This window comes from Acinonyx jubatus, chromosome C1 (genome assembly GCF_027475565.1).
Source record: "Acinonyx jubatus isolate Ajub_Pintada_27869175 chromosome C1, VMU_Ajub_asm_v1.0, whole genome shotgun sequence".
In the NCBI taxonomy this organism is placed as follows: domain Eukaryota; kingdom Metazoa; phylum Chordata; class Mammalia; order Carnivora; family Felidae; genus Acinonyx; species Acinonyx jubatus.
In genome coordinates, this window is record NC_069381.1 from 154,656,117 (window position 1) to 154,679,404 (window position 23,288).

At 42.7% G+C, this 23,288-nt stretch overlaps 1 protein-coding gene across 4 annotated transcripts in view; it reads right to left on the minus strand.

Moving 5' to 3' along the window:
- STK39 (serine/threonine kinase 39) overlaps nt 1–23,288 on the minus strand; it is a 313,579-nt gene that overhangs the window by 263,169 nt on the left and 27,122 nt on the right. The window contains exon 1 of one of the 4 annotated variants that reach the window (XM_053215230.1): nt 18,682–19,395. The exons of the other annotated variants lie outside the window; for them this stretch is intronic. The gene's annotated coding sequence lies outside the window, so the exon portion shown is untranslated. Of the gene's footprint in view, nt 1–18,681; nt 19,396–23,288 lie in introns of those variants that run through there. 4 annotated transcript variants of the gene reach the window in all.

Consider the following 23,288-nt stretch of genomic DNA (forward strand, 5'->3'; position numbering starts at 1 on the left):
GAAGCCCTCCAGCAGCCCCTATTAGCAGAGCTTAACCAGGAAACAGTAGGCAGAGGAGGAATGTAGTTTGCTGAGTAACAGCCCAACACACAAGCCCATCTAGGAAGGTCTGTCTGGTGCTTAGAGACAATCACTTAATAAGGAGCCAAGGGAGTATGATGTCCATCAGCTCCAACAAGAGGTTGGTGCCTATTCCAAGCTCCGCCTAGTAAGGGCCAGCCTTGTTCTTTTAATTCTCGTTCATTCTGTTTCCAAACACAATTCCTAAAATGATTCTTTTAATATCTAACACTCCCAAAATGTTCACTCTGTACTTACAACCCTAACCCAACCCCATTCTATTTTTTTTTTAACAATCAGTTTTTTTTTTTAAACTTTATTTATTTTGAGAGAGTGGGGGCGGGGGAAGGGCAGAGAGAGAAGGAGAGAATCCCTCTGCAGGTTCTGCACTGTCAGCAAAGAGCCCAATGTGGAGCTCAAATTCGTGAACCGTGAGACATGACCTGAGCCAAAATCAAGAGTCGGACGCTTAACCAACTGAGCCACCCAGGGGTCCCTTGCCCCATCCTATTGTCTTTTGGTCACGTAGTAGTTATGAGTGGGGGTCTAGGGCCAGACAGCCCTACCAGCTATATGACCTTAGACAAGTTGCTTTGTACATCTGTGCCTCAGTTTCCTTAATTATAAAAAGGAAATGACAATTGAAACTACCTCACAGGATGGCTGTAAATATTACGTGAGATAATACATAAAAACATAACAATATAAATGAACGTGTCTGGCACATAAGTAGCTAATTATGTTTTGACTGTATTATCAACAGTATGATTATCCCAGACACCTGGATAGAAACTAGATCTACTATAAGTTCCTTTAAAAAATGTCTTTTTATCCTCTTCCCCTGGGATCACCTCTGCTCCCACAGAGCCCCGATACTTAATTTCCTGTGAAGTTAACTTCACCTCTTGCAACCCTATTCCTGGTAGCCAGCACCGACAACTAATTTTTATGCTACAATGATTGGGTGTACAGAAAATTATGCAAGGAAATGATTCTTTGTTCAAGATCCACTTCTCTGGTAAATATCCATGGCTACCACATCCATGAGGCAACAAGTAACGATTCTCCTAGCTCAAGGACAGAGGGGAAAAAACGTCCACTCATGTTAATGCCACCCCCCCACACACACACCTCTCCATCTGATTTGACTTTACTCATAATCCCACTCTTGTTTTTCTGGTCTCCCCTGGCAACCTGAGGTTCTCCCCCAAGATATGCCACATGAGGAGGTAAGGGCAACCCTAAAGGGTAGAGGTCTTCCTGCCCTTTTCTCTTGACATGCTCTTCACCTAGACGGTGGGGGATGATGCCACAGTCTGAAACGACAGCAGAAAAGAGGTACGAGGGAGTGCTAATTACAAGAATGCCAAGGTTGAGAGTGGTGGAAAGCAACGTCTCCTCAATCCCAAGGGGCCCAGAGCATAGCTAAGTGACAAAGTAGATGAAGAAGTGACCCACAAAGGGCACTTCTCACCACTAAGGCCCTGAGGGAAGCAGCAGCATGCTGTCAATCCCTGCCTCCACCGGAGAAGCCCATGGGTCCCCACAAGGAAGCGCCTGCAAGGATCCCACGGTGCCATCAGGGGGAGCCTGGTGGGAAAAGAAGAGAACGCTCCCTCCCCTGGTTTTGAGGCTGGGGGCCAAAATATTAGAGAACTATGTAGGAATTGGAAAATGTGCAGACAATGGAGGGGTCACCTGGGTGTCCCATGAAACTGTAGATGCTGACTCAGGAGATCTGGGGCGGGAGCTCCCAGCTGATACGACACAGCTGCTCCATGGACCACGCTTTGAATTGCTAGAGCACAGGGGAGGCAGCTGACCCAAATCACCATGAAGGTGCCAGGTGCCCAGCTCCTAACAAAGGAGCAGAAAGTCTAGGAACCTCCCAACCCACCTCCCCATACCCTGTGGCTGCCTGGGAAGAGCGGCATAGGAAAGCATATGCCCGGGGAGTCCAGGATAAGAGGCACCAACCAGCCTGGGGAAGGGGCTCCCTGGCCGGCAGGAGTCCAGAGAGAGCAAATCCCTCTCCAGGGAACCCTACTTAGTAACTGTATGTGTATTTAGTTCTTCAGAAATGAAGATTCAACACTCTTCTCCTTAACATTTAAGTTTATTATTTGATTTTGCACGTACATTTTCAGAAACTGCCTACAAATGAAAGATGAGGCCAACTCTACTTTCTTGCCTCAGGAGACGAAGTGTAATTTAATTTCAAAACTATTTCCAGCAACTGTGGCTGAAATTAACTTGGGCTCCAGTTACCTGGAAATGTATTCCATTAATCCAAAAAACATGATTCCCCAAATATTATGGGTAACTAAGGGTACACAGTAAACAAAGGTGAACAGCCAGATCACTGTAAATGCTTGTATTTCACATACGTTAAAGAATTAAACTTTATAGTAACACTACTATGTCTGAATTCAACATATACAGATTACCTGGTGTGGTATTCCAAGAAAAGGGATGATTACAAACAGTAACTTTGTTTCTTGGGAGTACTTTCTCCGGCACGAGGCACAGGTCCCCAGATCGACCACCACATCTCTAACTGGAAGCAGATGTGTGGTCTGTGGAGGGCTGCTGAGGATGGCATGAGCTGCAATATGACATGTAGTCATCCACTTGGCACCTTGTTCTAAACAGCTAGACTGCTTTGATCGGTACGTACTTGTTAAGTTGATCTTCTAAGAGAGAAACTCCTTCATCTCCTTCCTGTGTCGTTTCCTCAACAAATGATAGGAGGTGTTTAGTTTTCTGTGTTTGCCGTCAAGTTTGTGGTTAACTAATGTCTCCCTACCTTGAACTCTAAGCTCTCAGGAGGCAGTTTACCTGCATTCTTAATGTGCTTTTGTTCACTGTCAAGATGACCTCTCCTGCACATAATTTAAGAAAAACCTATCGGCCAGGGCCTCAGGTCTAGGCTCCAAGCTGTTGGCCCACCAGCGCTAGTGTATGGACCAAAGTCCTGAAAACGCCCCTGTTTCACATTCAGTCCCCTCGTGTATCCATTAGCTTCACATTACTTCACCCATACCAGTCCCAGGCAGGACACCAAAATGGCTACAGAGGTTCTAACAACTCCACTGGCATTAATGGGAATGGAGTGGGAAGAACACCCAAAAGCGCATGATCTACCAACTGTGCACAACTGCAACAGTGCCTTCAATACACATAGAATAATAGCATCTTGGAGTTGAAACAAACTTCAACTTATTGCTCGATCACATGACAAAGACTACATGTCTGTTTATTTATTTAAAAGACTTTATCGAGCTTCTAAGAAGATACTGGCCACTATTTAAGTTGCTGGAAAAGAGGCAGAGAGCGAAAAGTGCGTGCCCTCCAAGAGTTTACATTTTTGTTGAAGTGACAGGCATAGACCGTTTCAAAAATCATGAATAAGACTTTGATTCTGTGATAAGTGCTATGACAAAATAAAACATATTACAGCAATTTGTGGGAAGATCATTGGAGCTATGTTGGGCAGGGAAGCCTCTCTGAGGTGGTGACATCTGGGCTGATGAGAAGGAGCCACAAAGATCTGTGGGTGGAACATCCCAAGAAGAGGGGCGGCACATGCAAAGGGCCTGAGGCAGGAAATGAGTCTGGAGAGCTCAAGGGACAGAGAAAAGGGTAGTGTGGTTAGAGCTCGTTGATGGAGAGGGTAGGTGGAAAAAGAGATGGTCGGACCAGTAGGCAGGGAAATAAACACACAGGAGAGAGTCCTACAGGCCAAAATAAGTGCTCTGGAGAATTTTGGCAAGAACTACTGGCTCACATTTTATAATGCTCGTTCTGGCTACTCTAACATAAGGTTGTAAATGTGAGGCAAGAGCAGATGCAGCTTGACTGGTTAGGCAGTTGCCAGAGATGTGCAGGCACAAATTAATGGTCAAAGCTAGGGTGAATGAAGAGGAAAGGGAGAAACGTGACTGGATTAGGGATCTATTTGGAGGTAGAGCCACAGGATTTGCTGACTGATTAGATGTTAACTCGGCGGGAGAGGGGGGGGAAGGGGGAGGGCATTTAGGAAATAAAACACTGCACGCATGATCACCTCCACAATAATCATCACTGCATTTTATAACAAATAGACTTGATTCTGTGTTCACCTTCACCCTTTCCAAAACCCTACCACCAGAGCTATCCCTCCACCCGAACACATTCTGCTTATTCCCGAGGATAATTTAAAAAGCTTGGGCCACCATGCATGTGCTCAACCAACCTCCAAAGTCAAGAACACGAAGGGTGAGGATGCAGGGGCCTGATGTGGAAACCAGGCTGCACCCAGCCTCCATTTACAGGGAAGAGGCAAGCAAGGGAGGCGGGTGAGTTTCTGCATATTCAAGAGATGTTTTCAGGGAAAAAAGAATTGTTCAGTCTTTTCCTACAAATGAATATTTGTGTGTACTGCCTCCTATGAAGAAACATTTTTTAAAACCAGAAAAAGAAATATAAATATTTGGTATTTGGAGGCTTTTTTTTTTGTCCATCCCACTCTTTTTCTTTTGGAGGCTCAAAAGAAATAATTAACCAGCCCAATGAAAGCTTTCTTCCTCCCTTCTTTATAATTAAACCATGCTAAACAGCAATGACAAAGAGTATTCTAAGTAATTTTTTAAATCTCATTACCCAAACACAACTATTTCATGATTGCATGAAATACTCCTTATTCAGACACACACACATACACACTCACATACACAGTCATAATAATTATGGCTCCATATTCTGTTGTTTTCATTGTGAGTTAGACTGTAAACACTTTTTCATGTTTCTAAATTTTTTTAAATGTTTATTTTTTTAGAGAGAGAGCAGGGGAGGGACAGAGAGTGAGAGAGGGAGACAGAATCCTAAGCAGGCTCCAGGCTCTGAGCTGTCAGCACAGAGAACCCCGATGCAGGGCCCTAACCCACAAACTGCAAGCTCATGCCCTGAGCTGAAGTTGGACACTTAACCGACCGAGCCCACCAGCACCCCTCATGTTTCTAAAACATGTTTATAATTACACTAGTTGCAACACAACATCCCAACAGGTTACTGAACCATAAACTATCGCTGTTAGCCCTAAGATTGGGCACTCGAATCCTCCTTTCTCTCAGTTTTGTATAATAATTTCAAAGGGATAACCCACCTTTGGTGCAAATAAAAGCTAAAACAATGCCAAACCCAGAAGCTTCAAGGCTCTTATAAAGTCACTGTAAACTCATTAAATTGCTTATAAAATCATTTATCTGTCAATGATTTGCCAAATCAAGTGAGTAAAAAGAAATACATCAATTTCATTGAGGGATTATTTACCTAGGATACGAGACTAACTCACAAAGCACAACAGGAAATGGACTGAACCTGCACCCTAGAGTGTGCACTGTCTTCGTTTTTGTTTTTTGTTTTGTTTTGTTTTTTAATGAGTGAATGGAATACGGACTTAGAGGACCATCACCTTCTCCGCACTGTCGATTTTGCCAAAGTCTTATCAGTCTTCACTAGGTAAGCGTCCACAGATGAAACACTGCAGGAGACAGCTCTGAATGCTTTAAGTACAGTCCTACCTTAAAATAGTTTTCCTGTATTTAAACATGTGTGGGTAACTACATAAATATATGACACAAATAAATGTCATCTAGAGAGAGAACACCATCCTGTATTCTAAAGGTATCTTTTCTTTAAGGCTTCCTAACCCCTCAAGGCATGGCTAAAAAGTGTGACATGCTATGTCATCGCCACTCTCCCAGCTGTCCCCCAGAGTCTTTGCTCTGGCATTGTATTTTAGGCAGTGCTAAAAGTAGCAGAGGGGCAAGGGGAGCCTCAGGGGGCTTTAACTTCAGAAAATGTTTAATATACCCCTTGATACTCTGACACTTAAAGGGATGTACCGTGTAGCAGACAGGAGATGGGGCTGACACGACTCAAGTTTGTTCTCAGCTTTAAAAGGAAGCCAGCAACAGCCTCTCTGTGGAGACTCCCAAAAGCCTAGGACACCAGAATGTCACCTTTTCCATGTATTTTACTCACTATCCTTAGCCTGTGAGTCCAACCATTTCAGAACAATGTCTGAAGAAGAAAAAGAGATGGCATTCTACAGGCAAGATCCCATCATGGGACCCCTTAACTCGATCCTGGATAACTAAAACAACTGTTCAGTTTTACACACTGTATCATACTTCAAAGTCAGTGGTAAGAAGCACCACTTTAAAGAATTCCATGATGATTCCCTGTATTTTAGCATTATGTCAATGCAGACTTTCACATCTTCTGCCAAGACTTACACTGGACAAAAAATCCAAAAGGACGTCCAAATTCTTTGGACAACTGGTATTCAGCCATATCCAGTATTGCTTGAAATAATGAAGCTGTCAGCAGGGTCTTGGAAGTGTCTGGGCTATGAGAGTCTCTGGACATCGTATCATGTTTCACCATGGTATCTGACATGCATTACAATTCCTCATATTCTCCAGAGAGAAGCGAAGTGACCAAGCAGGGCCAATGAAATAAGTGTTCCATTTTCCATCTACCTTAGTTTCTCTCTTGATCTTTAAAGTAATATTTTCCTGGATTTTTAAAATCTATGTATCAAAAACTCTGTATCAAAATATTTAAGAAGTGAGAAGGGCTACACCTGATTAAGCAGGGGGAAAAAAAAAACAAAAAAAGCAATCACTGGCAATATTAAATGCTATGTCACTAGTCTCAGAGCTCAGCACGCTTTTTTTGAGAGAGAGAGAGCAGGGAGGGGCAGAGAGTGAGAGAGGGAGACAGAATCCTAAGCAGGCTCCAGGCTCTGAGCTGTCAGCACAGAGAACCCCGATGCAGGGCCCTAACCCACAAACTGCAAGCTCATGCCCTGAGCTGAAGTTGGACACTTAACCGACCGAGCCCACCAGGCACCCCTCATGTTTCTAAAACATGTTTATAATTACACTAGTTGCAACACAACATCCCAACAGGTTACTGAACCATAAACTATCGCCGTTAGCCCTAAGACTGGGCACTCGAATCCTCCTTTCTCTCAGTTTTGTATAATAATTTCAAAGGGATAACCCTTTGTGTCTACAGGACACAAGCATATACCCAACTACCATTCTACCCTCAGCTCCAAAACGAATGCATTTAAAGGATACCATAAGTTAAAACTGGAATAAAAAAAAAAAACCATTCAATTAAGCAGATTCTTTCTCATTTTCTACTACCATTTAACATTAATTAAACATTCACCTTCTATTTTGTTAAGTGCTGCATTTAATGATTTTTTTCACCTTTTATTTTTGTACCGGTTTATAAATAATTAAATTTCCTCTACTTAGTTTTATAATGATGAAATACACGGAAATTTCTACCTGCCATGGGCTCAGAGACCTAATATCAGACAGAACAATTTCCTATAGCTCAGGTAGGCTAAGACTTACTAGCAACCTATGTGTGGGATTGAAAAACACCAACCCAGGACAACCTGACTCTTGGTCTATACACTTTTGATGTAAGATTCACGTTCACAGTTTCAAACTCAATAAATTCAATTGACAGGACTTAAAATGAGTCCTGGGGGGGGGGGGGGGCGCAGAATACCAACAAGGAGTTAAAACTGCACGTCTCACATGGTTTACATTTTCCAATTACACTCCCCAGTTGACTTTTAATTTCTACCTCACACTTTCATTTATTAAATAAATGATGGAAATTCCTTCCAAGATTTTCTTTTTAAATATTTTAGATTCGCAGCCCACACCACAGAGGCCAAACCTTAAGCTAGCAGGGAGACGCTGTGCCTAACGGAAAAGTGTGGGTAAAATGTATCCCACAGAAAGGTATTTCTCTGAGAACACATACAGACCCAGAACTGCGGCAAGGAGAAGCAGTGAAATGTATTTCTGGGCAAACCTGGGACGTTTATTTTGTCGTTATGTCAAGAAACTACAAACATTCAGTTCAGGAGTTAGCGAGCTCTGGTCATCACGGGCCCACTCAGTGAGCCAGCCCCCCACACACCATCCTCAGCTGCAAAAAAGAAACTCTGTAAAATATGAATACGGCCAATATTCTAGGTTCCCAGGCACAGTTCAACAAAAGAAGAGAGAAACTAGACACAAATAATTTGCAAGTGGATGGAATCTGGTCGTTTTTATCCCATTCCTAAAGGACTGCAATTTGAAGCCGGGAGAAATCCCGTCCGCCATTTCACTTCTTTTTCCCCAAAGCCTCCCCTAACCCCCTCGGAGAATAAACACTACAGCCCTCCAACCTTCCTTCCCCACCCCAAATCACAATTCCATCAGCCAATGAACAAGGAGATTTTCCCAGCCTGGGTTCCTGAATTGGTTCCCAAAAGACTTGGGACTCTGAATCAAAATAATGTTCAAGGAGAGCATCCAATAAAAAGATATCTCCAGCTGTCATTAAAGCAAGAACAAAGAACAGTTTTGCCCTGCTCGAAACAGCCCTAACAGATTATCCTCTGTCAAGGGCCCCAGAGAAACAGAAAACAACTACAGGAGAGGCTTCCTGAGAAAGCTGAGGCCCCTCCTGTATGCTTGCCTGATAGGCACACAGCCACCAATTCTCCCAGTGTCACCTGTGAACCGGCTCTATCAGACCCACCTGAGCTACTGTGGAAAAGAAAAATGCCTGCATTTGGTCAAACTTCCCAAGTAGAATCTCTGGGGGATGTAGCCTGAGGACCTGTATTCTTCAACAAGCTCCCTGGGAATTCCTCTACAAAACAAAGTGTGAAAACCATCATCAAACTCAAACTATCTCTGTAGATTTCCCAAAGCCTGGACTATTTTCTCTAACACAAGTCACGGACACGGTGAATGAAATCACAAGTGCTATTTACTCACAAGTGCTAATGGTCATTCGTACGGACGTAATCCCGTTCATTTTTACTACAAACAGCCCTATGAAGTATTTCATCCCCATTTTATGCCTGAGGAAACGACAGACCCAAGATCAAATTTTTCATAAGTGACAGAGTAAAGATTTGTGGAAAATCTCCCTCTGATAAGCGGAAGTCTCAGTTTTCTCGTTATTCTACTGGTCATTTGCACGGTTAGTCATGTTCCTCTGCTCCAAAATTCCACCCCAAAGATAACCACTTCCATCGTATGCAGCAGTGTCCAAACTGCTAGAATGCTCTCTCTGGATGGGGTTACTACAATTTAATGGACAGAATACTTGAAAAATTTGGAAAACATCTGGAGAGATTAAGAAAAGAGAAATGAGGTTCTAAGACAAATTTAACGGTTAACTGAGATCAGGCTGGGAGAACAGGATCATATGCAGAAGATGATGGAGAAGCATAAGAGACTGAGGTTAGACGTGCAGATGAACTTTCTCACAAGGAACAGTACAATAATGGCAGGGGAGTTATATAACGTCATCACCGGCAAGATTAAAAAAAAAAAAAAAAAGGCGTCGTTAGATCAAGGGCAGGGCTTCTCAAACTTTAGACACTGACAAATGTCCCAGAGGGTGCAGGAAGAGGAGGTCAAAATCTCCCTCAGTGGAGAACCGTAGCTCTAAGAGTTAGAGGGGTTCTGCCTAAAAGAGGGGATCGAGAGGAAGTGGGGGAGAAACCAGATGTCCTTTCCTGGCCAACCCAGTCATGAAGAACTGAAACCGCTGGAGGGGAAAATCGAGGAACCTGGGTTACCCAGAAACCGGATGACTCCCCTGAGATGGCCAAGAATTGACTGCCCTCACAAAAACGACAGAAAGGAAGAAATGGAGACAAAGGAAAGGAAGAGGAATCACTTTGCCTTACGGGACGCAGTTAATGTAAAACTAGGGCTCCACAGACCTCGGTTCCTAGGAAGGGGAGCTAGCCGAGGCTGAGTTTATGACAAAGAACATGTCAGAGCTGTTGCCAATGTCAGAGCTGAGGCTTCTTATCGTTTTAAATGGTGTTGACGTGACACCAAGATTGAACACTCTGGAATGTGAAACAGAGCCTTCTCTCTTCAAAGCCCGCAGCCACTTGAAAACACGAGAAAAGGTTAAGATTGGGAGAACTAATGTGTGTTCCTGAAATGCCTGTGGAAGGCACCCCATGCTTGCACAGCAAACAACTACAGGAACCCTGGGAGGCCTAACGGGGACAGGCTAGTTGTCAATCGGCAAGTAGTGCCTAATACCCAGGGTGCTATGACAGGAACCGTACACAAAGCAAGGTCACCACACCTGGCCTTGCCCCTGGGAGTAGACAGTTTAAGTCAACTTTAAAAGTGAGCACCAAAGACATACGAACAAGGGGTGTTTTCTGTGCCTGCCAAGGCTGTCAACACAATGGCCCCTCAACATTTCACCACCTTCACCAGAACAGAAAGAGCCTGTGGTGCAAATAGGAAGCCCAGGTAAACTGGCAGGAAATCTATCTAGAGCAGAAATAAGCATGCCTCACCCTCCTGCCAGGAAAGCCAAGGTGGAAGAGGCAGGGAACGCCCAATCCTGGGTCCACAGCCACCCTACCTGGAGGCTGGCAGGAACCATTCTGCAGGTCAGCCCACGTTCACTATTTACCAAGCATGATAACATTCGGGCCAACAGAAGAGAGAAGCCTTAGCCCTTCTAAAGATTTTTCCTGTCCCCATACTCAAGTCTGAACTAGGCATAAAAGCAGTTGAGACAGAAAGAGATCATTCTTCCTGGTTCTTTATTTGCCACTTCAGATGCTAATGATGCATACTTTGCCCCAAGGCAAATTTTAAATCACTGGATGTCCTTTCTCACTACATCCAACAAAATTCTCTTGGCAACTTTTCTAGGTTTTCCTTTGTGTGTGCTCAGCAAACACAAATTCTTTGAAAAATGGTGTAAACCAAACAAAATTGTGAAGGTAAACAGGCTTAGTTACAAGTAATATATTGCACTGAAGTTTACTTTCAAATGCATGGAAAAAGCAGTAAGATGGATTGATGGACGGAGAGTGTAAGTGGGCAGATGGATACATGATAAAGCAAGTATGGTCAAATATTAATGGCAGACTATGGGGGATGGGTATATGGGTATTCACTGTAAACTTTTCTAACTTTGCTGCATGTTTGGAAAGTTTTCATAAGAAAATGTTGAAAGCAACTTTTAAATAATCCTGTAGCATTTATCTTGGAATAGTATGTAAGGACAAAGGGGAAATTAATAATATTTCATAGAGATAACGAGTTATAAAACATTATGTACAATATAATCCCAACTTTGTGAATACACAATAAACACCTTAAAATACCGTTTTCTCTTTTGAAGGTGGAATTATGAGTAACTTTCATTTTCTTCTTTGTGCTTTTCCTACATCTTAACCAATTTTTCTTCAATCAACATGTGTTAGTTTACAATTCAAAAATTTACTTTAGGGGCACCTGGGTGGCTCAGTCGGTTGAGCGTCGGACTTCGGCTCAGGTCATGATCTCATGGTTCATGAGTTCAAGCCCCACGTGGGGCTCTGTGCTGACAGCTCAGAGCCTGGAGACTACTTTGGATTCTGTGTCTCCCTCTCTCTCTGCCCCTCCCCCACTTGTGTGCGCACTCTCTATCTCTCCCCAAAATAAAAAATTTTTTTAATTAAAAAATCTACTTTATAATACTAAAGTTAAAAAAAATCTCTGAAGCCAACTTTAAGTTACTCACTATTGAGAATTTCATGGATAAGAAGTTTTACTATAGTGGGTTTTTTATATATAGGTTTCACTCCCTTAGATTTTTGAAAAAGACTCAGGAGAAGACAATTCTCTAAGCTCTACTCTTGACAGTTAAGGCAAGATAACAAGGAAATGTGTTTTAGCACTCAAGTTCTTTTTAAGCAGATTTTCAAGTCAAAGCTCCCAATTCGTATAATTCTACCTGCCCTGTTACATCCATCTGGTTTACCACCGACGCAAAGCGCACTCCCCGACAGCCGTGTCCTCATGAGGGCCTCCTTCAGACTCCAGAAAAGCCCACAGCTGGCACATCTATCCATGTTTCTTTGCCCAGAGCACACACCACAACACCTACTTCCCAGCGCAATCACAAAGATACACCTGATGAGTTAAGTGTTGTAGCAAAAATGAGATCAAGACTCTTGCTTCCGTGTGTGAGCAAATCACATGACCCCTAGAACTCTAAAATGAGAGTACTTGTCTCAGCATACTAAAGTCTCTCTGCATTCTTTAACATTTTATAGTGTTAACAGATCTATAGGACAGACACCCCACATTCCACTCACTTCTAGAAGAGAAAAAGGGAATGAAAAACACAAGAGTTTCTCAAGGATATATTTGAGGATCCAATGTTCCAAGGCTGTGATCTGAGGTAGGTAAGGAGGAGAGAGAACTCACACACGTCTCCAAGCTTCCTGTGATGCCCTTCCAAGGGGACGGAAACCAACTCCAGTAACTCGAGTTGGATCCACAATACAAGCGTAACTCTAGGTAAATCCACTCTCTTTATCGGATTCCAACTTCTGGAGAGATTCATTTAATATGTCTCTTTTACCTTACGAGGTACAACTTCCCGGGTGCAAAACCAATCAGAAAGTTGTGGGCCTTGCAAGCAGCTGAGCACAGGGAAATGAAAGCCACCTGCTCAGCTATATAAATGACTCAGGCTGGATTAAGCTCTCCTGAGTATTCAAGAACAGCTACTTCATGATAGTGATAACCTTTATGCCCTTTGCGTTGCTTTCATTATTTCTTTAATTTTCCTTTGTTGTTGTTGTCTTAAAGTTTCAATTACATAAACAGTGGGAATCATCTATATACTTTAAGTAGGGAAGTCACTGAGCACTATTTCAAGAGTATTTATGTTTCCAACTTAGGAGAATTCACCCAAAGGTGGACTATTTTCTAAACACAGTAGAGCCCTCTCTCCTTACATCTCATTTTGACTCAATTTACCCTTTAATTAGGCATCTGTTACATGTACCACACAATGAAGGCAAGACAGCAGATACAGCAATGAGTAAAGGATACCTACTGCCCTGTGGGATGTGTGGTCTCAGTTCACCAGCACATGTGTACAAAAAAGAATACAAATATCAGCAGAGATCAAAAGTGCTCTGGCAGCTCAATGGAATGTAGACAGTCCCCAAGATAGGATGGTTCTGCTTCACGAGACTTTACAATGCCACAAAAGTGGTATGCATTCAGGAGAATCTGTACTTTGATGTCTGAATTTGGATCTTTTCCTGGGCTAGCGATGTGTAGTGGGGATCCTCTCTCAGGATGCTGGGCAGTGGCAGCTGCAGCTCCCGACCGGCCATGTGATCCTGAGGGGAAACTGATACACTTACATCCATTTATGTTTCACTTTCAGTACAGTATTCAATAAATTACATGAGATATTCAACACTTTGTGATCAAATAGGCTTTGTTCTCATTCTGCCCAACTGGAGACTATTAAGAGTGTTCTGAGCACACTTAAGGTTGTCTAGACCAAGCTATGACTTTCAGCAGATGAGGTATATTTGTTAGTTTATTTTGAGAGAGTGCCAGCATGAGTGGGGGAGATGGAGAGAGAGAAAGAGAGAATTCCAAGCAGGTTCCATACTGTCAGTGCAGAGCCCGATCTGGGGCTTGAACCGTGAGACCATGACCTGAGTCAAAATCAAGAATCACACACTTAACCTACTGAGCCACCCAGGTGCCCCAGGTTAGGTGTACTAATGCATTTTCAACTTACAGTATTTTCAATTTATGATGGGTTTATTGGGATGTAGCTTCATCATAAATTGAGGAACATCTGTAAACTCTATCCTCTGCCTGGTGAAATAATGAAAAAAAGATTTTTATGAAAGAATTATTCAAGATGTGCCTTGAAACATGGGAAATGGCAATAATACTACTCATAGCTTAACATTTATTGAGCAATGAAAACGTACCAGGTACTGTAGTATTTTGCATATATTACTAACACTAAGAATCTCATTAGGCAGCTATTTAGCCCCATGTTACAGATAAGTTCACTGAGACCTGGAGAGTGACCTGACCAATGTCAAACAGCTAGTCACAAGTAGAAGCTCCAAATCCTGGTCTGCCTGCTCCCAAAGACCACGGAGGGAAAAGTAAACAGGAAGAACTGCTGAGAAGGAAAAATAGGGGTGGGAAAGGAAGGATCAGAAGTGAAGAACCAGGGCAGTAAACACTCAAAAACTGGCTCCTGGTCTGACCCAGAAGGTCCCTTCTCTGTGGATGTATGGTCACATATTCTAATTTCAAGTAATGGACACTCATGGGAAAAAAGAGAGTAGAAAGCCAATGTCCTCATAATGTTTAATATCCATAAGAGTACATACAAACTGTCTCCTAAGCCTACTGAGATACAAAAAGTAAAAATAAGCTTTTTTTCATTTTGTTTTTTTACACCTCACCACCTAAGCTCTGGCCAACACAACCTGTTGTCATCAAGACTTAAGGATATGCTAACCTCTAAGACCTGTATCACCCTAAAGTGGTCAATCAAGCAACTGCAAGTATGCTTTTGGAAGCAGACAATGTCAACACAGCATGAAAACTAACAGCACCAACATTTCTGACACTAGCAATAGCTATCCTTAAACTTTTCTGGGGTAGCATACTGCCTGGCTTGTAAAGAAAGCCAAATGCAGAAAAACCATCATGGAGGGGCGCCTGGGTGACTCAGTCGGTTAAGCGTCTGACTCTCAATTCTGGCTCAGGTCATGATCTCATGGTTCGGGAGTTCGAGCCCCACCTCAAGCTCTGTGCTGACCGTGCTGAGCCTGCTTGGGATTCTCTCTCCCCCACTCTCTCTAGCCCCTCTCCTGCTTGCACTCTCTCTCTCTCAAAATAAATAAATAAACTTTGAAAAAAAACCGTCATGGAAAACGGAACCCTCTTTAAGAGCATACTTTCCCTTAGAAACTTACACCACTGTATCCTTTACCGTAAATGACCTCTCAAATCCTCATCTCTGGCTCCAGTCTCTTCTCTGAGATCCCAGTCTGCAATTGTATGCATGTGACAGACACACCAGCATCCTTCCTCAGCACAAAAGCACTGCATCGCCTTGCAACAGACAGGGCCTTGGGGATGGCTAGGCCAATGAAGTGGGAGCAGTGATGAGTGGCTCTCCTTGCTGAGGCAGAGGGAAGCTCAAGCAGCTCCTCCCTTCCTGCACCCCTCCTCCTGCAGCAACCAGACTGCAGCCCACAAGACTGAAGCAGTTTAGGGCCCCAAGCTGCTGCAGGAAGAAGAGCCAACTCGGGGCACCTCCCAGACTCTCAGAAGTACACTTCGGTTCCGTTAAGCTCCTGTGATTTGGGGGTTGTTTGTTACACCATATGTTATCACCCCATAGCCCAGGCTCACCTGAGAAAACAAGCTTAGTGGACATCCAGGGGCACCAAAAATCCACCTAAAATCATTCTCTACCTTGTTCCACCTGAATCCAGAGAAGCCTACCTACCTTCTATCTTGGTTAACCTCCAGAAATCTTAGGCTCTGCCCCTCTCCTTTGCATCCCCAGGCCTGGATGAAGAAACTGCACAGAATCAGTCTGATACATTTTTATTGACGGTGAGGAAAATCTTAGGCAAAGTCAAATGAGGGACCCTTAGTTGGCTCAGTCGGAAGAGCGTGGGGTGCTTGTTCTCTGGGCCATAAGTTTGAGACCCACATTGGGTGTAGAGATTAAATAATTGTTTTTTTTAAAGGGAAGCAAAGCTTGGGGCACCTGGGTGGCTCAGTCGGGTAAGCATCTGACTTCAGCTCAGGTCATGATCTCATGGTTCGTGAGTTCAAGTTCTGTGCTGGGCTCTGTGCTGACAGTTCAGAGCCTGGAGCCTGCTTAGGATTCTATCTCCCTCTCCCTCTGCCCCTCCCCTGCTCACGCTCTGTCTCTGTCTTTCTCTCTCAAAAATAAACATTAGGGGCGCCTGGGTGGCTCAGTCGGTTAAGCGTCCGACTTCGGCTCAGGTCATGATCTCGCAGTCCGTGAGTTCGAGCCCCCGCGTCGGGCTCTGTGCTGACCGCTCAGAGCCTGGAGCCTGTTTCAGATTCTGTGTCTCCCTCTCTGTCTGACCCTCCCCCGTTCATGCTCTGTTTCTCTCTGTCTCAAAAATAAATAAACGCTAAAAAAAATTTTTTTAAATAAATAAACATTTAAAAAAATTAATAAATAAAAAAGGGAAGCAAAGTCAAATGAATTTTAAGAAGTTAGACTTTTAAAAGAAAGATGGAAATTCTTGGGAGATAACCAGAAAAATATTTATTTTGGAAAAAAAAATGTCTCAATCATGAAGCTCAATGTCTACTTAGATATGTAACTTTTCTATTATAACACACTAACATGATTGAAAACAATCTCCATTCCTACCCATGTTACAAGGGCATGACCATTCTAAAGTCATCAGAGCAGATAAAAGAGGTATCTAAATGTGCTTATGTTTTTTTAAAGATTATATCACCACTACTCAGAACATACTAGAAACTGATACTCTTCACAAATACCACCCACAATTGTCAAACTTAAAAGCTCAAACTCACAGAATTGTAATGCAAATATAAAACGTTCCCTTCAAAGGTCATTTACCACCATTTTTTCCCACCCTTTCTTGAAAGGGGCCCACACATACAGGCTAAGAGAATGGCTATGAAAGAAAATATATGTTGTGGTTACATAAAAGTTTCTAGCTTAGAGGTACTGCAAACTTCATTACCGGGTCCCAGATCATACAAGCTACACAGAAACATCAAGACACACACACATGCCCTTTGATTTATCTACTAGTTAAGCAAACTGTCATACTTTGAATAATGTATCTAAAATCCACTCAGAAAAATATTTAATCTCCTTTTTATTTTCGGTGAGAACAGCAGGGAAGGTTTTCTTTTTATCATAAGGGCTATCTATACAAAATGATACACAATTTGATTATTATTCCACTTGCCTGTCTCTGAAATAAAGCAAAAATACGCTCATCAAAATTTCAATCATGGGGCACCTGGGTGGCTCAGTCAGTTGAGTGGCCAACTCTTGGTTTAGGCTCAGGTCATGATCTTGCGGTTCGTGGGTTCGAGTCCCACATTGGGCTCTGTGCTGACAGTGGAGAGCCTGCTTGGGATTCTCTCTCTCTCTCCTTCTCTCTCTGCCCCTCTCCTGCTTGAGCTCTCGCTCTCTCTCTCAAAATAAGTTAAAACACAGTTTAAAAAGGAAAGGTAACAGAACACCTGAGTGGCTCAGTAGGTTAAGCTTCTGACTCTTGATTTCAGCTCAGGTCATGATCTCACGGTGTGTGAGGTTTGTGAGTTTGAGCTCCACATCGGGCTCTGAACTCATAGTGCAGAGCCTGCCTGGGATTCATTCATTCTCCTTCCCTCTCTCCCTCCCTCCCTCTCTCTCTCTCTCTCAAAAGAAAGAAAGAAAGAAAGGAAGGAAGGAAGGAAGGAAGGAAGGAAGGAAGGAAGGAAGGAAGGAAGGAAAGGTAACTAATTAGTGGCTCATCCTCCCCATGGGCATTTAATCACACTGAACAAACTGAAACTTCAAATCCTCTTGACTAACTGACAAATCTTATACCTTCAATATGCTAGGGCAAACAATTACCATTAGTTATCAACCAAGACAATAAAAATCCACCCAAGAGTGCCTGGGTGGTCCAGTTAGTTAAGCGTCCAACTTTGGCCCAGGTCATGATCTCGCAGTTCACAAGTTCGAGCCCCACTTCAGGCTCTCTGCTGACAGCTCAGAGCCTGGAGCCTGCTTCAGATTTGGTGTCTCCATCTCCCTCTGCCCCTCCCCCACTCGTGCTCTGTCTGGTCTGTCTCTCTCTCAAAAATCAATTTTAAAAAATTATATATTTTTTTAAAAAACCCACCCAGAAGGCAAAGCATGACTGTTCTCTCTCCCACCCCACCTATTTCATTTCAAGAGTATTACTGAATATGGCAGGATTGCTCAAATTTTCTGCTCAACAGAAGTATACATTACAATTAGACTGACCATCCTTCATTTCAACCATATGAGTCAAGAGGAAGTAGTATTAATTATTTATTGGTTAGCACACATCCATCAAGTATTTACCACACCTGTGCACCTGTTCATAATGGTCATTTCTGTTCTAGAGTTTCCACAGAGTTCACCAACCCTGGGAACAACAGAGAAGCAGGAAGTTCTGCCTTTTTAACCATGCTTTGTGCCTTTAAACACCCAAACCAGTGAGTTGCAGGTAGTATTTGCTGGTAGGAAACACTCCTGTCCTAAAGTTATGACCTTGTATCTTCATACGCCTTCCAACTTATTTTAACTTGACATAATATTCTACTTCATAAAGCATCATCAACAGTCTGTCTTCTGTCTTCAAGTAGCTCATCAGAGGAAACCTACACCAGGAAACCTTTCACCGTAGCTGTGTGCAAACACCTCTTTCAGCACAGAGCATTCATGTAAATATTCCCAATCCTGGTCCTGAAAATAAAATTCAGACACAGACTCACTGATTCCACTATAAACCAAACTGTACACTGTTGCCAGGGCCCTGAGATGGGAGGGTTCCTTGCAGATAACAGACCCGCTCTGTCACACTTATTCAGAAACTGACTTATTGATCATTATTCATTTCAGCTCTGTAGAAAGAATGAGGCATCTCAGTTGAAACTAACAAGCAAGAGGAAGACATTTAAAAAGTACCTCTTCAGTCATCCAGAACCTTTGCTGCTCTCACTTCAGAAGAGGTGAAAAGAAGGAAGCTCACGGCCTGAAAGACCACACACCTTCATTTTACAGAGAGAAGGGACTTATAAGGCAAAGATTATCTTAATACCTTGTGCTCAGTAAACAGAGAAAACTAATACCTTCATTCGGTTAAGTGTTTATATAAGGAAGTTAGTGAAACTTACTGTTCTTAAGAATGTTTCCTCCCTACCTACCTCACCTGCAGGAAACAGCACCCACCTTCCTCCTAAGCTTGATTTCCAGTCAATAAACGCTTCAGAAAGAAGTCTTCTCCTCCAGCCCACCATTCCAGAACCACTTCTCCACGCTGAACCTGGCTAACACGCCTAACCCTGCACCCTTGGGAAAACCACTTAACCTCCCTGAGCCTCCTGAGATGTGGGGGACCTGGACTAAATGTCTAAGGAGGGCTTGCAGGTATTACTAGCAAACCTGTTTAGAGCATGCTCCAAAAAGCACCAACTTGCGAAAGAACCCAGTCCATGTGCTATGACTAATCTTGACCCACACATTTCAAAATTCCAAAAGTGTTCACAGCATAAAACAGTAAACTTTAGCTAAAAGTCTGTTTTCAGACCATATTTTTAAATGGTAAATTATAACGACAAGTTACACATGAAAACATTCTCCTTACAACCTATTAAATCATCGGGGCACCTGGCTGGCTCAGTCAGAAGAGCATGCAACTCTTAACCTTGGGGTTAAGAGCCCCACGTTGGGTATAGAGACCACTATATATATATTATATAGAACAACAAATAAATCTTAAAACAAACAAATAAATCTTAAAAAAAATATATCAAGTCATGACCAGTAAGGCTCATATTCCTCCTGATCCCCTTGTACATGTTCCTAGTGTTGCTGATTTGGTGTATATCCTTCTGGTCCTTTCTCTAGGCATTTATACACACATTTTTGAAGCCACAGAAAGCATGTAGCATAGGAGTGTAGACTCTAACATAACCCCATTCAGGGGAAGAATCTGCCTCTGTCAATACTTAGTCATAAGTATATATATGTTCCCTGCTCTATATCCTGTTTCTGGACATATATTCCATAGGTCTATGACAGGATCTCCCCTGCAGTGCAGTATGGGGACCCAGAGATGGAGCAGGAGATAAGGAAACATAGGGGAACAAATATCTACGTAAATACAGCAACCTAAACAGATTAATCATAAGAACATAGTTCCAAATAAAAAAAAGAAATAGTATGAGCTTGAGCACAAAATCACTTATGTAAGTTTAAAGCAGACATAAATGTCCTCATCTGCTAGAATATCCACACAACTCACAGGATTCCCGTGAAATGGAATACAACACTTAACATAGTCCCTGTCACATTTTAAGCACTTAGTAAATATTCACTATTGTTCATTAGATAAAAAGAAGTTCACAGCATACTGTAAATTTTCTATGCCAAAATTTCATTTACAGTGTCATTCTTTCTCCTAAAGGGCTTTCTTTTCCCTTCCTTAAAAAAAAAAAAAGATAAAAGAGATTGGAAAGCTATGTTCAAAATGCTTGCAGTGGTTACCTCTGAAGGGAATTATATGTGGGTTTTTTTGCTTATTCTCCTTGCTGGGCTATATTTCTACAACAAATATATATTACTTTGGAATGTTCTTTGGTCTTTCATCTTCCTTTCACTATGATTAATGACCAGGAAAAAAAAAAAAAATAGAAACAACCTAAGAAATCCACCACTGGGGAAATAAATAAATTATAGTGCATACAAACAGCAGAATATTCCATAGCCCCTTTTTGTCAATGTGGGAAAATAGCATACTGTTGTCTGGGGGGAAAGCAAGCTCTGAGACTGCACAGAGATCCAAGAGGCCATGGATAACAGTGGTCAGCATGGATTCTGGTAGATTCTGGGGCCAGTCCACCTACTTCACATCCTGCCTGCCACTCAGACGCTGTTCAACCTAAGGCAAATCAGCCTCCCTGAGTCTCAATGCCCATCTGCAAAATGAAGGTTGACGATAGGGTCTTCCCTCATTCAGTTGCAGTAAATGAATGCAAAAGATGTAAAAAACAAAAACACCACGCAGAAGGTCCACTAAAAGATGTGTGCGTTTTACCGATGTAAATTAACCCTCAATGAAGTTGACTGAAAAATACATGCACACACGCAAAAGGTCACGTACGGTACTCTTCCATTTATATGAAATATCCAGAATAGGTAAATCCTTAGAAATTGAAAGCAGAGTGGTGGTTGCCAGGGGCTGAAGAGAAGCGAGAGCGGAGCGCGACCACTGAGTAGGCCTGGGGTTTCATTCTGGAGGGATTGTGAAGTTTCGGAACCAGACAGAGGTGATAGTTACATAACATTGTCAATGTACTGACTGCAACTGAATTGTTCACTTTAGAAAGGACTGATTTTATACTATGTGAATTTCACTGTAGGAAAAAAATGCATGCAAAACAACATGTTTTATCAGAACATACCCAAGTGAAAAGATAACATAAACATTCAAGAAGGCTGAAAGGGGAAAAGGAATGAGGAAGGTGGAAAGCACAAATGAAAGCCAAAGCAAATGTGACACAGCATAATTCTGCTAAGAGCTCTGCCTGGCCTGCTGACGGCAGTGTGCCTTGAACAAAAGGGGGGCTTGCCTAAACCCTCCACACCTGGGGCCAACACATTGTCTTGGTTTGCTGCCTTTCTTCATTGCCCAAAGAAATGGTATTCACCTCTCTTCTTCATTTCTTAGTCTCTGCTATGTACCTTGGCACTCTCTTCACGTGAGCACACACCATCCCTTCTGACTGTTCTCAAGCTCAAGGCATGTACCACGATTCACACTGTTTATGCAGTTTTCATGACTGGTTTGTAATTTATACTTGATCATACATAGTATGCCAATTAGTGAGAATTTGATAATGAAGAATCAACACGGTATGCTCCTACCTATACCAAAATAAAACCCTATTCTGTAATAATTTTAATTTTTTTAATTTTTTAAACGTTTTTATTTATTTTTGAGAGAGAAGAGAGACAAAATGAGAGAGGGGGAAGGGCAGAGAGAGAGGAAGACACAGAATCCCAAGCAGGCTCCAGGCTCTGAGCAGTCAGCACGGAGCCAGACATGGGGCTCAAACTCATGACCCACAGATCATGACCTGAGCCGAAGTCAGACAATTAACCGACTAAACCACAAAGCGCCCAATAAGTTAATTTTTAGAGCTATTGTACATGCATCCTTCATAGCCAAACCCCTCCCGCAAACTACTACTGTGACCACCAAACAGCCAGAAGACAGCAATGCCCCTCCGTCCATTTCCATGGCCTCCAAGCTGAGGGGGATTTATGGTGATTTCACAGGAAAAAGAAGTAAGTTAGCTGGATGGTTCATCACATGATTCTTTGCTCCAAGATGACCCTTCCCAAAGCCTGGTGACCGCCTGGCCTGGCTGTTTGGTATTAAGTTTAAAGACCTGGAGTTAGTTCAGAGGATACACACAGTGTTGTCGAAAATCCATGAAGTTCACCTTGGAGCTTCTGGCTCCTTCAACAACCATGCCAAAAACTCTGCACTTTCTGGATGTTTACCAAACCCCAAACATCAACATGTCACCTGCTCAATTACACTGTATCTAACAGACTTCTCTGGGATTTTGTTTTCATGAAAATAAACTAAAGGTCTGCCCTTTTTAATACTTAGTCACGAATGTCAGTTGCCTCAAGGTGACACAGGAGACAAGCGTGACATTTGTGAAGAACGCCAGCTGGAAAGAATCATATACGGAACACACACATACATGCACACACGGAAACATCTCCTTCTGGGCTAAGGAAACATAAGCATTTTAGAAAAATAAAAAAAGCCTTTTATCAGAGCTGGAGTAAAGGTCATGTCCGTGGTACTAGAGCGGAGGACAGAGCCACCTCTCAGATGCACTGTGCCCTGCTCTCATAGGACCTGCTAAAGAGGAGGGTCTGTTCCAGTGCCAAGTGTGATCTGGCATCTCTAAGGACTGGACAGTTATGCAATACAATTATTTTTTTGCACAGCATCCCTCCCACAGGGCATTCCAATAAGCTTGACAAAGGGAGTCATTCATGGACTTGATAAAAGCAAAGTAAGGAGAAACTTTGTAACATGAAGGAAAGACAGGAAATAAACAGTTGAGATGTGGAAAGGGCTCCCAGCACCTCCCTCCTAGGCTTTCATCTGCCCACCCAATCCACAGGACAGAGGCAGAAAAGAGGAAGGTAACCAAAGAAAGATGGAACAGGGAAGAATGAATGAAATCAGAGGCGACAGAGGACAGGCCTCTGTGTCCAGAGAAGGTACATCCTCGCTGTTGGCAAACAGTAAAATGATCTTCTGTCAACCGAGCTGGGATTGGTTTGGATTTTTGTTTTTGTTTTGATTTTTGAGGCCAGCTATTGATTGTACTTGTTAAATAATAAACACAAGTCACAAAATGTCTTCTTAATTTTATGACTTACCAGCCTAATTTATTTTGACAGAAACAGAAGTGTGCCTACACACCAAAGCAAAAGTTGTGTTTGGCTGTTTAAAGATCTCCTTGGAATCCTGCAAGAAATTC